This window comes from Lutra lutra, chromosome 12, assembly GCF_902655055.1.
Source record: "Lutra lutra chromosome 12, mLutLut1.2, whole genome shotgun sequence".
In the NCBI taxonomy this organism is placed as follows: Eukaryota; Metazoa; Chordata; class Mammalia; order Carnivora; family Mustelidae; genus Lutra; species Lutra lutra.
This window is the reverse complement of record NC_062289.1, coordinates 34282316-34300164: the sequence shown is the minus strand read 5'-3', so window position 1 is coordinate 34300164 and position 17849 is coordinate 34282316. Positions and strand designations below refer to the sequence as shown.

General features: G+C 36.8%; 1 long non-coding RNA gene and 1 pseudogene across 2 annotated transcripts in view; one reads left to right on the top strand and one right to left on the bottom strand.

The window, feature by feature from the left end:
* Positions 1-1105: 1105 nt before the first annotated feature.
* LOC125081739 (eukaryotic translation initiation factor 1-like) lies at positions 1106-5947 on the bottom strand (annotated as a pseudogene).
* A 7268-nt stretch (positions 5948-13215) lies between these two features.
* LOC125082536 (uncharacterized) overlaps positions 13216-17849 on the top strand; it is a 116140-nt gene continuing 111506 nt past the window's right edge. Inside the window, exon 1 of one of the 2 annotated variants that reach the window (XR_007122007.1) lies at positions 13216-13289. This is a non-coding gene — a long non-coding RNA (uncharacterized LOC125082536). The remainder of the gene's footprint in view (positions 13290-17849) is intronic. The other variant, XR_007122006.1, reaches the window with a different exon arrangement.

The window sequence follows — 17849 nt, the reverse complement described above, 5'->3', positions numbered from 1 at the left end:
TGTGGACTCTGAGAAGCAAACTGAGAGTTTTGGAGGGGAGAGGTGGGAGGTTAGGTGAGCCTGGTGGTGGGTATTAGGAGGGCATATATTGCATGGGGCACTGGGTGTGGTGCATAAACAATGAATCTTGGAACACTGAAAAAAAAAAAAAAAACAGTCTGTTGGGGTGTCTGGGTGGCTCAATGCGTTAAAGCCTTGCCTTTGGCTCAGGTCATGATCCCAGGGTCTTGGGATCAAGGCCCAAGGCCCGCATCAGGCTCTCTGATCAGCAGGGAGCCTACTCCCCCCCCCCCCGCCCCCCGCCTGCCTTTCTGCCTACTTGTGATCTCTGTCAAATAAATAAATAAAAAATCTTAAAAAAAAAAAAAAGTCTGTTACTTCACATGGCATTGGACAGCCATAGCTAGTAAGTTGAAAGCTCTACAGATAATTACATTCCTGATACAACGGTCTAAAGTTTGTTCCCTTGTCAAAGTTTAACTCTCATAGAAGGTTGGCCTTACATTCTGTTGTTTGGACATTGATTAGCTAGGATATGTCTGGCCAAAAAGACCTTGGTGGCAAGCCAGATGTCCTATCACACCTCCCTAGAGGGAAGATATTGCTCTAAGCTCTGCCTACCTGGTCAGATTGGAGACACCAGGGATCTTTCTTTGACCCTGTAGCAGAACAGCTGCTGTTGCTGTCTTACCCCATCCTGTCCTCTCAGCTTCCCTGTGGGTTGTTCAGGTGGTGACATTCTCTTAGGGCAGGGAACTCTCAAGAATGAGAGCCAAGGAGCTTCTAGCCATACATAGCTAGCTATCTGTGATCTTGGGGCTCTGGGCTTGACCAAAAGAAACATCCCATTACTGCTTGGTTTCAGGCCAGACATTGCCAGGTGCCTACTGCTTAACCTCTGTTTAAGTGAGGGACTTTAAAACTAGACAGCATGAATCTTTTCAGTTTATTGCATGAAGGAGTTACACTAGTCCCAGTTAAAAGGAGACCCCAAATGGTTACATTGTAGAAGCTGTGAGATTTTTAAATTTGTTACAAAGGACAGAAGGGAAATTTTACTCATTGCAAGGAAATCCTCACTTAAGCTTCAGTGGATCAAAAGCACTTAAAACCGATGAAACTTCAGCTGGTCATCCTTAGCCAGTCCAGTCTCTATGAGGAACTGGCATATGTTCTTGCACTGTTCACCCTGTATTGGAATTACTTCATATTCTGGATGCTCAATTATAGGACCACGGGCAGGCAAACTTCTTCTTTCTTTCTTTTTTTTTTTATAAGATTTTATTTATTTATTTGAGTGAGAGTGAGCACGAGCAGGGGGAGGGGCAGAGGGAGAAGGAGAAGCAGAGTCCCTCCTGAGCAGACTCCCTTCTGAACAGAGAGCCTGATGCTGGACTCCATCCCAGGACCCTGGGATCACGACCTGAGATGAAGGCAGATTTTTTTTTTTTTTAAGATTTTATTTATTTATTTGCTAGACAGAGATTACAAATAGTAAGAGAGGCAGGCAGGGTGAGAGGAGGAAGCAGGCTCCCCTCTGAGCAGAGAGCCCAATGCAGGGCTCGATCCCAGGACCCTGAGACCATGACCTGAGCCGAAGGCAGAGGCTTTAACTCACTGAGCCACCCAGGCACCCCAGCAAATTTCTCTTGAACATCTTCACTAGTTTCTTTTTATCATAAACATCGATAGAGGTAAACATCGATGGAGAGTAGTAAGGGTCTTCTCGCTGTTTCACTGTTGAATTCTTACATGGCTGTAATCCTCGGTGCCAACGGGAAGCAGATCATCACCCTTACTTGCATTAGCCAAGGGCTGGAAAGAGAGGAGGTTCCGTATAGGAGGACATACCCTACCATTCCTTTTCCTTGGTAGAAACAGCCTGCAGAGGACCAGGGTAGGGGTTGGTGGGGGCCAGTGGGGAACAGGGCGTTGGGAAGTGAGGGGGACGCAAAAGAGAGGCTGCTGAGTCCTTGGTCATGGCTCAGTGACTGGGCTGTATGCCATTTAATTCAGAGGGTTGAGGAGAGGATATACATACATAATATAGATAAGACAAAGCACTTAGAATGATATTTGGCACAGGAACAGCAATAAAATGGTTTATTTGTTACTATTTCTATTAGATAATAATAAGGAATATGGAATGTGGTGATCATCACCACTAATCCAGTCCAAACAATCATATCTGTTGTCTAGACTACTGCTCTTGACTTCTAGTCTGACTTCCCACCTTCAGCCCTACCTCTGGCCTAAAGCGTATCCTTTTTAAACTGCAAATTTGAATGTGTCTATGTAAGTTTAGATCATTCAGTGATTCTCAAGATTCCTATGTTAAAATACAGAAGCCTTGACAGGGCCTACATGATCTGGTACCTCCCTACATTTCAGCCCATTGCAATCATTCTCTTTCACAAACTTCGGGCTTATGGGTAAGCGAGACTAGTAACTGAACCCCCAAGCTCAACAATCTCAGTACTGTTCATCCATTCCACTGGCAATTGTTTAATGCCTACTGAAGCTGCAGATGCAAAAGGAGCACAAAGGGGAAAGATCCAAGGACCCTTTCCCATACATATCAACATGAATAGAAATTTACACAACATCCATTTGTATGACCCCATCTCTCCTTTGCTTCTCAAGCAAACTTCCTGCCCATGTCTGCTTTATCATATCCTCCTCCTCCAACTGGCCCTCTTCTGGCTTAATTTTGACTTTTGCCTCAACTCCACCTCTAAAACTGTTCCCACTCAAATTATAAATGACATCTGTGGCAGATTCTGATAGTTGTCTTTTTAATACATATTTCTGTTTTCTTTTTTTTACTAAGAAAGAGAGAATGTTTACAAAAATAATGAGCCAGTTTAATTAAAAAAAAAAAAAAACTACATTACCCACCTTCCTTGGTAGATTTGAAGCTGTAATTGACAGTCTACAGAGGATTTCTGGGGACAATGTGTTTTGCTAATTAAAAAAAAAAAAAAGTCCTACACTTTTCTCCTTGTTACTTGTTCCTTCCTCCTTTCTACTTGTAGTGTAGATGTGAGGCTGGAGATGGACCAGCCATGTTGTGATCATAATATGCCCATAAACATGAAAAGCTCTTTGTGTAGAAAAGAAAAAATGAAGACACCTGGGACATTGACGAGGTTGTGAAGTCCCTGAGGACTCCTGAAACTTTCTCTTTCTGGACTTTGTTACATGAACAATAGGTTTCTACCATATGCAGCCAAACATAGTCTGGACTAATACACAATCCCAATAACCAAGTTCACTAGCCAATGTTTGCTTTTGTATTTCTGCAGCATTTTAAGGTATTTATTGCTGCTGATTTTTTTCCCCCACTTGAATCCATTTGTACATCTGATTTTTGTGTTACAACTCCTTCCTACTTCTTTCTTTCCACCTTCCTGTGGCTTCTTCTTTAAGTCTCCACTCTGGGTTCCTCTTCTTCTGACCATCTATTGGAGGTTGACACTTCCCATTTTTCTATAAGGTATCTCTTTACTTTTTATTCTCTGCAATTCTGAAATCTGAAAGATGTCACCTACATCAAGACTTTTACTACAAAATGCATGCCCCCAAACTTACAAATCTTTGTCTTTCTGGTTCAGTGCTCTTTTCTCACCTCTAGACTTAAATAACAAATGATCTGCAGAACATTTATACCTGGGTATTCCATAGTAACCTCAAAATTAGTACTTCTGAGACTGATACTGAAATCTCAAGTTCTTGCCACAATTCTGGAAAGCATTACCTTCCTTTTTGTACCCTCATGATACCATGTGATTTTTATGGCTGCATTCACCAGATTTACTGTAACATTTTATTATAGCATTTACCAGATTTACAGTTTATGGCACACATAAGAAAATGAAAGTCAGCATGGCTTAAACAAAAGGAAATGTATTATCCCTCATAATAAGTAGCTAAAGGTTGGGAGCTCCAGAGTTCGTTGATTCATCACGTCAGTAAAGGAATCAAGAACCCTGGTCATTTCAGTCTTTTCTTTTTCCCATCTTCATTGTGTCACCAGATGATTGACATGGGTTCAAACATCAAATACAAACATGTACAAGTCAAGAAGAGGACATCCTTTCCCTTTTTAGACCAAAGAGGATGTTTTCATAGAAGATGCCAAGCAGACTCATCTTCATTATCCAAAATTATAAATTATGTCCTTATTTAAAGAAATCATTAGAAAGGAGGATGGTACCACTATGAGTGGCTCAGTGAAACATATGGCTGAATAGAGCATGGTGGTGGTTAGCCAAACATAATTGGGTTTGAAGTTAGGCACTGCATTACTCAAGATTCTCCAGAGAAACAGAACAAATTAGATAGATAGATAGATAGATAGATAGATAGATATACAATGGGATACACATACACACACATATGTATACATGTGTACATGTGTACATGTACATATTATATGTAATATATAATATTCAATATAAGTATACAGTACATATGATAGGATGCATATAGAAGGAATATATGAAGAGATTTATTGTAAAGAATTGATTCATGTGATTATAGAAGCTGAGAAGTCCCAAGATCTGTAGTTGCCGAAAGACAGACCCAGGTGATCTAATGGTGTAGTTCCAGTCTGAATCCAAAGGCTTGAGAACCAGGAGAGCCAATGGTGAAAGTTCCAGCCTGAAGGCCTGGCATGTTTAAGACCTAAGAAGAGCCTTGAGTCCAAAGGCAGGAAAAGACTGATGCCTCAGTTTAGTGCAGTCAGGCAGAAGGAGTTCCCTCTTACTCAGACTTTTTATTTGCTTCAGGTCTTCAGTGAATCTGGAGAGCCTACCCAAATTAATAAGGGCAATGTGCTTTACAGAGTCCCATGATTCCAATGGTGATCTCATCCAGACACACCCAGATTAACATTTGACCAAATATCTGGGCACTCCATTGCCTATCTAAATGATACATAAAGTTGACCATTAACGATGCTAATGGTATCTGTTCCCCATTCTCTGCTTCTATTGTGTATTTATGTATTTATATGTTCTCCCTGTTGAATTTTGAGTTTCTTATAGCTGATTTTTATTTTTGTCTCTATCACATCTTGCGGTATTCCCAGATATAGTAGATATTCAGCAAATATTGAATGAATTAATTTTGATCTGGAGATCTGAAGAATAATCTGACCTAAAGAAATTGACTTTGGAAATATATATACCTGTTATCTGAAATGGAACATTAACAAACTCAATTCACAAATAAAACAGTGACTTAGAACTCTAGAATTAGTCTTATCATAAAGAATCTTAGAAGTTGATCTTAACACTGTGTGATACTGCTGAAATGTCAGAATACAAAATCTTTCATGGAATAGGGTACATTCTGACTAGTTATTCTGCAATTCTGCTGATGGGAAAAATGTAAAACGAACTTAATTTCAGGGTATCAATCAATATGTATATAGCAAGGACCTATCATTTTCATTATTCTATGTAGAACCCATTTGTCCTTATTCAGTGGTCCCTTTCTTCATTAAACTTATTTGTTGGAGTGACAGGATTGAAACAAAGGTAAAAAGTTGGGTGATGACATCAGTTATTGATACATATTTATCAAAAACTTCTAGGTACAAAACATTGCACTAGGAATTATGGAAGTCCTGATGGGATAAGGAGGTTGGCTTTGGACTCAGGAAGTTTGCTTATCACTAGCCCTTTGCCCTTGGTCAAGTTTTTCAACAATTTCCAAACCTCAGTCTGTCATTTATAAAATAAGGGTAATATAGGTTTTATAATATTTTCAACAAGTGCCATTTATATCTACTTTCCATCTATGTGCCAGAACCTCTTAGATGTGCATTTCTAGCACCATGAAGATAGCTCAGAGGCATCTCAAACTAAATAAAAGTACAAAAATGAGCTTTTGAGCTGGCTCCACAGTTTCATCCTACCAGTGCCTCCTTACCTCCGTACATCCTGCTACTAGATGATAGCCTTGAACTATGTCTCTCTATCACTCTTCGTAGTCAGTCTATAATCAATACTGTATATTCTTTTGTTCAAATATATCTGGTGTCAGTTGACACTTCTCTATCTTCCCCACCAGAGAATCAGAAAGTAGCTTGGCTTTTTAGTCTACATAAGTATTCTGTCATTTTATTGATGGAAATGCCTTTATTAGCTCCTACCTAGACTTCTGTAAAATATCCCTTGCCAGATAAGACAACCTCTCCCTCCGCACCACCACCTTCTATCTCCAGACTACATAAGTCTGTATTTAATACAATTTTCCTCTGCTTAATCCCTATGGATTTCTATTTCACCAAAGGCAAAATTCAAAGCCCTTGGTGTGTTTTCATTAAGGCAGCCTCTCCTTACCTTCCTGGGCTAGCCTTGAGCATTCCCAGCCCCTGTCTGCTCAGACCTTTCACACCTGCTGTTTCACCACTCTCATGTGACTGACTCCTCCTATTGTTAAATTTCCTTTTTTCAGAAGAGCCTTTTCTCACCAATCCTCTCTCTCTCTCTTACTCTAAATTTATCATTCAGTTTTCCTTGTCTCACCGAACCTTTTATTCTTTCCTAGCGGTACTTACAATGATAAGAGTTTAAATATTTATTTGGTTATTTAACTCTTTCTCCACTAGATCCAGTGTATCAGGGAGACAGACTGTGTCTATTTGTTCACAGCTATATTAGCAATGTTAGGAGAGTGCCTGGCATGGAGTATTAACACATGATAAATATTCATTAAAGAAATGCATTAACATAGAGAAATCAGTGGTTTTATTACAGATTGGAAAAACCGGACTCTCCATTCTGATAATTGTGACTTATAGAAGCCAAACAAGCTTTATCTTGATTGTGCATTGGTGAATCCAAGCATACCATATAACTGGGAAGGCACATAAACAAATAAAAAAAATTATCTGTATTTACATAAAACAAAAGCTACTAGGAAATAGCCAAGGTAGTTTAGCAAAGATCATACTGCACCAGAAAAATTTAATTTTTACAATTAAAGACCTGAAGTACTGCATTGGAGCCATGAACTCATATTTTAACATATAACACTTCAAAGTAGAACAATTTATATCTTGGGCAAACTGCTTAAAGAAATGGCTCATCATTCCAGTGGAAAGTGATCGTTTTACTATGCATTGATAATTACAATAATAAACACAATTCAGATAACAATTATAAGCATATGTGTGATATGTTACAGTTTACATAGCATTTTTATTCCCATTATCTCATTTCCAAGCAGGATACTTTTCTGATTAAATTTCTTTTTCAAAGAATAATGTGTTCTCATTCTGGCACTTCAAAATACACATTCTTGTATAAATATGTTTGCATGTAAACAAAATACACACATTTATACACACACACACTCACAAATACATAAAGTATATACCATTTTTCCGTAGCCAGCAGAGTGCTAGGTTGGCATTTTAATCAATATAAATATTGTTTCCTCTTATTGGTAGTTCTTGTCCTCATTAAAAGTTCTTGGGCCCTCTCTTCCAATTTCTCTGATAAACACAAAAATACATTTTTGTTTAATCTCTGGGAAAATGTTAAACAATGCTTGCACTTACATTTTTATCAAACATTTTTATAATGGCAATATATATATTTTAATTAAATAAGTCAGTTGACTATTCTCACACAAATATTTAAGCACATAAACAGACCATTATTTATATAAAATATAATTAATTGGAAACCAGTAGCTCATATGCCCTACACCATGGGGATACTTATGGACATTAGCCAGTTAATGCACATCAACCATAATTCATAACTGCAAACTGAAAGCACAAAATGACAATTTCCTCTAACATTAATCTGAAGAATTTCTTCTCCCAGTGTTTAAACATTACCATAGGCCAATTTGGGATGTTTAAAAGTTTCTATATTGAGTGTGGAGGGGGTGGTGGATCACTCTCCTTCCTTAGTAAAGGGGGTAGAGATATTCTCAGAGGGCATTCTCTGGCTTTTGGATAATGTGATGGTGATAACAGCTCTGAGTTATCCTCCTTTTGGGTGAATTGGAAACCCCAAGGCCAATGGACAGTTGTGTTGCAGTCAATCATTTATTTCAAGATGCAAAGTCCTGGGAGAAGCTTGCTTCAAGTTTAATAATTGGGAGTCTCGTGCTTTTTCAGTGTTTGGGGAAAAAGTCGAAATTACAATTCTTCACTCTCTTCTCTCATTTACCATTATATGTAGGTGAGTGGGGGATAGTGAACAATAAATTGCACTACTTAGAGATATAGGCTAAGCTGTTTTTTGGGCAGCTGTGTCAATAAAGTACACATATAACATCAGTTTCCTATTACACACATCATTCAGAGTCATATATTACTCAGTATAATGGGAAAAAAAAGGGAGACCAAAATCTAAAATGAAAAGAGAAATTGAAGTACAACCAGAGCAAGTAGCAGCTGAGCCAACAGCAGCCAACACAGAGAAACATTTAGTCAGTTCTCCTAGAAAACAAGTGCTTCTGGCATTAATGACCCTCCATGTCATGTCTCAGAAAGCTGACGAGCAGCTGGGGTACAAGAATATTGGAAGCAAATTTTTCTTGCTATTTTCAGGTAATTGGAAATAAATAGATGACTGCCCCCACACATCGCCCTGCAGATTGTGATTTAGTTCAAGAGTTTTGAAGGTGAATGTTTCTGTCTGTTTGCATTGACTTTGATGTGGATTTTTCAAAGTGGGTGTGATAGGACAGTCATCATGAAGGTATGTCATGGGTGCAAAAATGAGTGTTTCTTGAGGCTCAGATTGATGATGGTGAGAAGAGTCATTTGTTCATCCTTCCACTTCTCTCTACACCCAGATCTAATCACACTTCTGCTCAGTTTTTGTCAGAGGCTAACACTGGTTCCAAGATGGCTGTTCAATCAGCCCTAGAACAACACCCCAAGTATGGTGAACGTTCATTCTGCTTTACTTAATAGATGGATTTCCAAAGAGTTGCAATTCCTTATTTATTTTCTAACTATAAACAGAATCCAATTTTTATTGCCCTTATAAGGCCAGCTAAGAAAAGCATCTTTCTATAGAGAAATACTTATTCTTGATGCACACACAAAATATGCACAGAAGATAGAAATCATTTTGAGGGATTGTAAACTTTAAGTTTATAAAAGAGTGTGCAAAAGATGGTGCTAGTCAGGGTTTATTTTGCCAGATCTGTCACATAAATTTGGAAAGAGTTCACCATCCATTGTTTGTGAAAACTTTGATTTTTATAATTAGATTAAGAAGTGTCCTAATAAATTGAATTCTTATTTTCTAAAGGATTTTCTTATAAAATTTAATTTTTATTACACTTTCAGTTTACAGTGTTTCTTAACACATTGATGTCCCTATATAGTGTGCTTTCTCTTATTTTATATTTGTGTATTTTTAATGTTTCTTCTTCTTTGTAACTTTAATATTTCTTTTAAGCAAGTAATATTTATTAACACCCAAACACTAGTGACAAGGGATTATAATTTCCATTTCTTCCCACATTTTCCTGTCCACTCTCCAAAATTAGTATTGTCATAGAGTACATGAAGTTTAATGAGTTCATATGAAAATAATGTTAAGGATTTTACAATATGCCATTAGAAAATATTCTTATCTTTGTCTTGGATTTTTAACTTTATCAATAATAATTGAGACCCCATACCATGAAAGAGAGGGAAAGAAACCATTCTTTTCATTCTCACAGCTCTTTTTTTTTTTCTTCCTCCATCTAAAACTTCAGTTAAATGTATATGTTTTTTATAAGTATTTGAGTCATTATACTTACAACTTTCAATAATATACCCATAGTACTTAATTATAAGATTTTTAAAAATGTCTATTGACTATGACTTATAAAAACTTACAAAGGAGTCAATCTACTTACACAAAATCTGACCATTTCACACCTCTATTCCTTCATGAGTTATACTTTTATTTCTACATTGCCATTTATATTATGTAAGATGTATTTTTTCTCTAAGTCAGGGACAGATCTTGGTTTGATAGGTCCCAGAGCTTGAACAATTTGGCTCTCTTTAATTAAAATAATATGAAACTATAATTGGAAAAGTAGGTTAAAGAAAATTATTTCTTTCTATTTTTGTTCTTTCTATTTCTATTATTTCTTTTGACTGAGAAATCACAACAAATTAGAAATGTCAATAAAATAAATAAATAAATAAATAAATAAATAAATAAAGGTTCTCCAAATCTAGGGACATTGCATATTTTACTAACAGTTGGATACACCTTTATAATACATTTGTTCCTTTAATTTTTGGCTGCATACTTTGATTACCTTTTCATGTGACATTTATTTTATAGTATTTACTATAGTATCAACAAAAATATAATTTGGTCTCTTTTCTAGAATGGTCAATTTATTTTTTTTATAGCTAGAAAAGTTTCTGGCAGCTTCATAATTTGTTATTGGTAATGATATGCAAATTTATATTATACTTATGAAATTTAGGAGAATCTTTATCAGGTTATCTTTCAAAATAAGCTTACGATTTCAGAGCATTTATATTTTCTTGTACCATGAATAGGCACTCTTAATAAGGTCACTTATTAATCCATGTTTTGTTTGTGTTTTATTTGCTGCGCCCTGGCCATTTGCTACACAATTTCACCTGAAACCCTTAGAGATCAGGGCAAGTTATGTCACTGTGAACGCTAAGACACAGTCCAGCATCTGAGTTCCCACACAAGCAGGTTTACTGATTTGGCATTGATACATGACAAGATTTCTTTTTTACACAATTCCCACCAAAAATGTTAGAAATTAATATAGAACATTTATAACAGTATATGCTTTCTGAAAAAACATGCATTTTTGAGTAAGTGATGGTGACAAAATGTTTGATGATTGAAAAGATTTTTCAGGAATTAGGCCTAGCTCCTTTTTCAAAACTTGTTCTCTTTTGCTACTCACAATCTTCTGGTGCTTAGGCATTTACATTGATAAAAGGCCTTTAACTTTATAACATTGTAACTTGACACTAGTAACACTGAGTGGTAGGAGTTAGACAATTCTACCATAGTCCATAGAAAGGACAGTGAATTACATACTACACTGCAGCTAAAAAATATTCACAAATCAACTTTCCTTTAACTGGTTCCCAAAACATGCCAGTGGCTTTTCCAACTGAAGGGGAAAGATATTAGAAAGGGAAACTGAGGTAGAGACTAAAGTTCTACCCATTGTAGGTAAAATATCTTTTGTTTGCAAAATTTAAAACCTGTGACCACATGTGAATACAAGACTTGAAAGCCCTGACTCCAAATTGCATGCACCTGGCCTTGGAAAGTTCATGAACAAGTGAAGGGTTCTGCCTGAATCAGTTGCTCCTTGTGTTCAGGCCACTGTTCCCATGTTCATATTACTTTTAAATGGATTCTGTGTTCACCTTCTATCCTTTTACATGTTTTTCTATTTACTTCTCAGTTGGATAAACATTTATTTCTTAGTTGTTCTTTAATAAAACTTGACTAAATTAAAGATTGAAAATATCAGCTGACTGAACCTGTATGATAGTTCTGGCTGGAAAGAAAGCATAAACAATGTATTTTCTGGAAAGAAAAATAGATAACACTGCCTCTAACTTTGGATGTATCTGAGGAGAGGTTTACAGCCAGCCTACTGTCTTTTCAGATGAGTTGATTTTTAAAAAATTTTGTCTTATATGCCCTTAGATTTCTTTCCCTACCATTGAAGTCTGTATATATCCAGGGGGATACATACCACGTTTCCCTGGGATATGATTTTCCTTTTTAACTTGCATATTTTAGTCTTTACTTTTCTTAAGAAAATTTTCTTGAATTATATCTTTTTTTTTCCATTCATTGGTTGCCCTTCTACCAGGACACCAATTTACGTATTTAGTCCTTTACTTCTCCTGCGTTCATATCTAGTTTTATATTACAAATCCTTTCAACTCTGTTTTTTTTTTTATTTAACTTAATTTTAATCTACCTTTCCAGCTTATTTTCATGTTCTTGGCTGTGTTTTCAATAGTAGTCATTCTCCTGTTTTGTAGCTTCTAATGTGTTCTTAATTTTATTTTCCCCATACCTTTCTAAGTTATTAAGTCTATTTATATTGTCTTAATATTTTGTCCTTAAAACCACTTATATCTTCTTCAAGAGTTTGTTTCATAGAGTGTTTGTTTTATTAAAAAAATCTTCAAATTTTTTCAAAATTTCAAAATTTTTCACAAATTTATCTGCTTTGTGGAAATGTTTTAATTCTTGTTCTCATCTGTTTTCAATGGATTGAATACCTGTCCTTTGTACAAGTCATGTGAACATAAACAAATCTTGGTGTGAAGTCATTCTTCTTTGGCCAGGTGTCTGGTGAGGGAACAGTGAGCCTCTGAGCCAGGTCTGTCTGTATACATGTGTCTAACTGCTTGTATTAGAAAAGATTGGAGACTGATAGAGACAGAGAGAGGCAGAAAGAGAGAGTTGGTTTACCACTTTCTTTCAATAACTAAGTGTGGCAGCTGCAAGGGTCCTCATAAAACCCCACTGTAAAGATAGCAACGGTTTTCAAGAATATCATACTGATACACTGTGTCTTTCTTCCTCAGCTATGCCTTAGTGCCGAGTGAGGCCTCAAGAATCTTTGATAATCAATCTGTGTACTTCCAAACCCCTTATTTCAAAAACAAAGCTGTTTTTCTCACCACTGCATTGTACGATTTCTGGAAAGAATGCTGTCTTCTTCAGCTCTTTGGGATGCATGGTTATAGGTATCCTCTAATAGCATCTGCCCCACCCCAGTCCAGGCAGTGCAAGGCTTATGGTAGCCATTTCTCCTACACTGATTGGGATTTACAGGTCACCTTAGATTCGTTACACAGATGCTCATTTTTCCTGTGGTTTTCATTTGTTTTGAGGAGGTAGAAGGGGGAGAGAGCAGATTATGTTCTTCTTCTGCCAAAATAAAGCCAGAATTCTAAATGGATTATTTTTGGAAACAGCCAGAAGGCTCTGCTCTGGATCAAAATTCATAGGGAAATCTATGTTTTCCTTCATTCATTTTTATCCAAGAGCATAGAGGTAATCACTTGATGTTTTCATTCATTTTGCAATAACTAATGAGAAAATATTACAGTGTTTTCAGGTTCTTTTCCTTTTAAAAATATTACTGTATGTCTAAAGTAACCTAGAATTTCTATTTCTCTCATACCCTTTTGTTTTTATCTACAAATTCTTATTTCCATCATTAAGATAGCTTCAAAGAAACCAAGAAACGACTTTTTATTTTGTACATGGAGAAAGGTAAGTTCCATTTTAGTTAAATGTGAAAAAGCACTTTAATAAGTTAAGAAAAGCTCAGAACTGTTATACTGGATTCAAATTCAGTGATGATGGGGTGCCTGGGTGGCTCAGTGGGTTAAACCTCTGCCTTCAGCTCAGGTCATGATCCCAGGGTCCTGGGATCAAGCCCCACATCGGGCTCTCTGCTCAGCAGGGAGCCTGCTTCCCTCTCTCTCTCTACCTGCCTCTCTGCCTTCTTGTGATCTCTCTCTCTCTCACTCTGTTAAATAAATAAATAAAATCTTTTAAAAAAAATCAGTGATGTTTTCTGGACATACATAGTGGAGACTTCATGAAGCATTTGTGAGCAAACTTGGGAACTCACTTTGGAAATAAGTGGTTAGATGTATGTTTTAAGGAATTTAGTTTATATTTATTAAGGAACTACATATGAAAAGTAACTACAAGAGTGTCTAATTTAGAGTATTTGATCAAGACAGGTTAGTTCCTCTCCCTACTCAGTGAAGCTTGGGCTAGCCTTTGTTCTTGGTGGGGAAAAAAATGAAGAATGCCAGAATTGGGTGATACTGTCCTAGGATATATGATCAGACTTCAGTGTGATTAAAGAATTCTGCAATACTAGCAAGACCAGGGAGTGCAGAAGAACGTTTCTTATTTCTTCTTACTCAGGACTTCAGTAATCTGCTGTGAACCTCTGAGCTCTCACTCCTGTATACCAATTGCCAATTCACAGGCAATGTTAGGGTTGATGCTAAGAAGACCGGACAGCACAGAGCAGAAAGGCACCAAAATGATCCTGTGCCCCTGAGTGGCCCTGTGGACATAGACACTATAAGATGTAGAAATGAGGCCATAGAGCAAGAAGGCATCATTTTAGTGTCCCTGGGGCCTGTAGGAGTTGAAATAAATCAACTGTTAGAACAAAAGGTCTCTCTCTGTTGGCTTGCCTGTGATGCCACAGCAATTTTGATTGTAATTTTATGCCATTCCTAAGTCCGTATTGCAAAGAAAAAATTTCTTCTCCTAGTATATGTGATCTTTCTTTATCTGAGACCCTCCTTTTCTTCCACTACAACCTTGTATCCTTATAGAAGTTATATACGGTGTTTAATTATTTTTGTGGATTTGTTTTACTAAAGGTTGAGGCTGGGGGGAACAGAACCAGTAGATGGGAGAAGAAAAAATACAAATGCCTCTAACACCAGATGAAACTAAGTGGGTTTAAGGCCAGTATCTGAAAATATCTTCCATGTAGGGGTGTCCATTAAGGAAATGTATGTGACAATGGGCAAATACCTGGACACATATTCTCTACCTATTAAGTATCTGTAATAGCACCAGGTTATGATAAAAAGACAAAAGTTTTAAAAATTAAAAAAAATTTGAAGTTAAAACTCTTTTCTCCAATGAGTTTTCAAACTATCATGAGGGTCTAGATTAAGTATACAAAATGATTACAGCAATATTGGGTAACTACTTTTCAGAATCATTTGATTCTCAACCATACAGATAAAAATGAAATCATGATTGATGTGAGCTTGACATGCACGATGCATTTGCCTATTTCTTTTTTTTTACAGTTTTAATGACCATTGTCATACAATCACAGAACTAAAGGGTCCAGGAATGTGGACCCAATAACCACAGTAACCCAAGGTTATGGAAACATTCTTTGAAGAACAATCAGTCATTTAGATTTCACGGATATCTACTTACATGAGTCTAATGACTTATTTGAAAAGTTTAAACAAATGACCTATTACATAAATAGGTTTTAGTCTTGTCAGTCCAGCCAGTCCAGTGCCTATTATTACCTAAATAATTTCTCAAAGTTCTCATGTGTTCTTCAGATAATTTAACATGTTATAGATACTCTTGCAGTTGATATATTAGGTAGCTGCTTATCAGCCCACAAATGGTATGGATTTAAACTTAAAGTGTGTGAAGAATAGGTCCTCAGTGACACCATTTTAATGTACCCCACCACTTGCTGGGTGGTCTGTGAAATGAGCAAGTGACTTTTTAGTTGAAAAATCTGTTCATGACCTAATGAGATGCATACACCAGGTAAAAATGCCCTTTTAGATTACAGAGATTCTCATTCAGTGAGTTAAGTGGGTTAGAGACATAAGCAAAGCAATGCCATCTTGTGCTTTCTGCATTTCATGGGGGTGGAGGAAAGGAAAAGAGGGAGGAATAATGAAAATTAAGTTCTATTTCTAACTAATTATAATACAAACTGAGTTGTATCACCCTTGATTTTATAAATACTTTGAAATAAAGTGTAGTGATTGCATAATAGCCCATCAAATGGGTGGTTGATTAGTTCAGTCAGTTTTACATGCAGTTTAGCTATTATTTTCTACTAGAATGGAAGAAACTGAGCAAAACTGTCACCATCGTGGTGATGGTTGGCAGAGGGAACCACGGATCAGTCCTATTTGCAATATACAAAATCTGAAGAAAGTAATAATTAATTCTTTCATGTGATCCCTGATTCTCACATCAGTATCACATTAGAACCATATTTCCTCAATTCTTACAAGTCTGACCTATAGAGAACTTGATGATCCCACCTGTCCCTCCTCACTTGAGTCATTGTGTCATGTGGGTTCCTTTATCCTTTATCATACAGGCTATTTTGGATGTTATAACATTTTTGTTCTGGGAATTTTCTTTTAAATGCAATTTATTATTTTCCTTGAACTTCAATGTTTCAAGAAAATGGTTTCCTTTCATTCCAACACAGACACACACACACACACACACACACACACACACACACACAGAATTCTCTTCCTCAGTCAAACCCTTTAAGGTTCATGTCGTTAGTGTATGTTGCTTGCTTCTGGTGAACAAGGGACAGAGAAAGTAGTGACTAATATCAGAATCATGAGTGAAGATATGTTTTATTCATAAACTTTGTACCTCCAGTGAAATTAAAAGCAAAGTAAAGGGTCGAAGCTGTGAACCCTTTTTCCTAGAGCCTGTAAACCAATAAAGGCTTTATATTAGCTATCGATATCTATCTCTGAGTTGCCTTAATAACATCTTATTCCCTGTTTTCACCAGCCATCAATAATATTTCTGCCTGCCCGCTCAGGCCCCTATCTCTGCGTGCAATTGCATTATAAGGGTCTATAAGCCCAATTTGCTTCACATTCTTATTTTTGGAAAAGGCTGGCTGGCTTTTGTAATGAGAGCAGCTGCCAAGAAGGCTTGACAGAATTTGTGGCCCATCTGGCTTATAATCTTCACTCAATATCGCAGAGGCCTAAACTCTGAGACCTGCTGATAAGCCCAGGCGTCCAGGCAAGCGATGGCAGCCTTCTCTGTGATTTCTCATTAAGGGCAGGGACATCTCTCTGGGAATCTCTCATATCCTGGATATCACATAATTCCTTTTTTCATTTTCTAATAAGTACAAGAGAGTTTTATTTTTTTTACACTATAGTGTCTTCATGTACCCAGATACGAGTGAACAGTCATTTGGAAAATTTTGACATTTGAGTGTTTGAGTTTCCTAAAATACTTGTTGTTATTCGAAAAAAGAAAAAAAAAAAAAAAACCCAGGAAAGAAAATGCCACTAAATAGATCAGAATATATTAAGTAACCATGTATACATTTTAGTGTTTACAGGTGATTCGATTTTCCATTATACATTTATATACATATTCTATCACAGTGCTATGTCAGTGGCACCAGTAGTTTGTGGCAAATGGGAAGAAAATCAATAACACAGCCACTGACTTACCCAGCATTGATTGGCCTGTTTTCTTGGTGATTGAACAAAAGGAGAGAAAGATAAAGAGGAGGCTGTTTAGGGTGGGAGAGTGAATGGGAGTTGCAATGAAAGCATCCTCCTCTGCCTCCTCCCCTAACTTGCTTATTAAAGGTGAATTTTAGAAATAATGTATAATAACATATAATAATAATCCTGTCTATCCTGCATACTTATCCTGATCTCTCATATTGTGTTTATTATCCTTTGTGGTACATTGCTAAGTATGACAGAAGAAGGTGATATACCCTCTGTCCCTAGAAGTTTGCAACTAGTGGGTCTGAATTGGTCGACTTCTGTGCTATGGTTGGGGAAATTGTAATGTCCTCCAGTAGGGCTGCAGAAAGGGATTCTGTCATGTTGAGGATCTGCATCTACTGTTGTGGTTTAGTTTGGAAGATTGGCAAGGCTTTATTTACTATGCTATTTATCTTCTCTCCCTTGCAGAAATTGCTTTTCTGTATTTCCTATATTTTACAAGTATTTTTGATAAACTGGAGATGCTAGTGACAATATTCTAAACAAAAAAGCTCCCATGAGAAGAATCTGAATAATAACTCACCAAAACAAAATCTGGGCAAGGAGTAGGACTGGTTACTTATAGGACAGAAGACTGGATCATTCCTAGAGTCGACATATCAGTCAATTTTTTCTTATCAATTATTCAGCAAACATTGATTAAGCACAAACTCTGTGTCGGGTGTTATAAATGCCCTGAAGGAATGCAGATTTGTATGAGGTAGGAAAACAACCACCTGTTTTGCCAAAATGAAAGAAA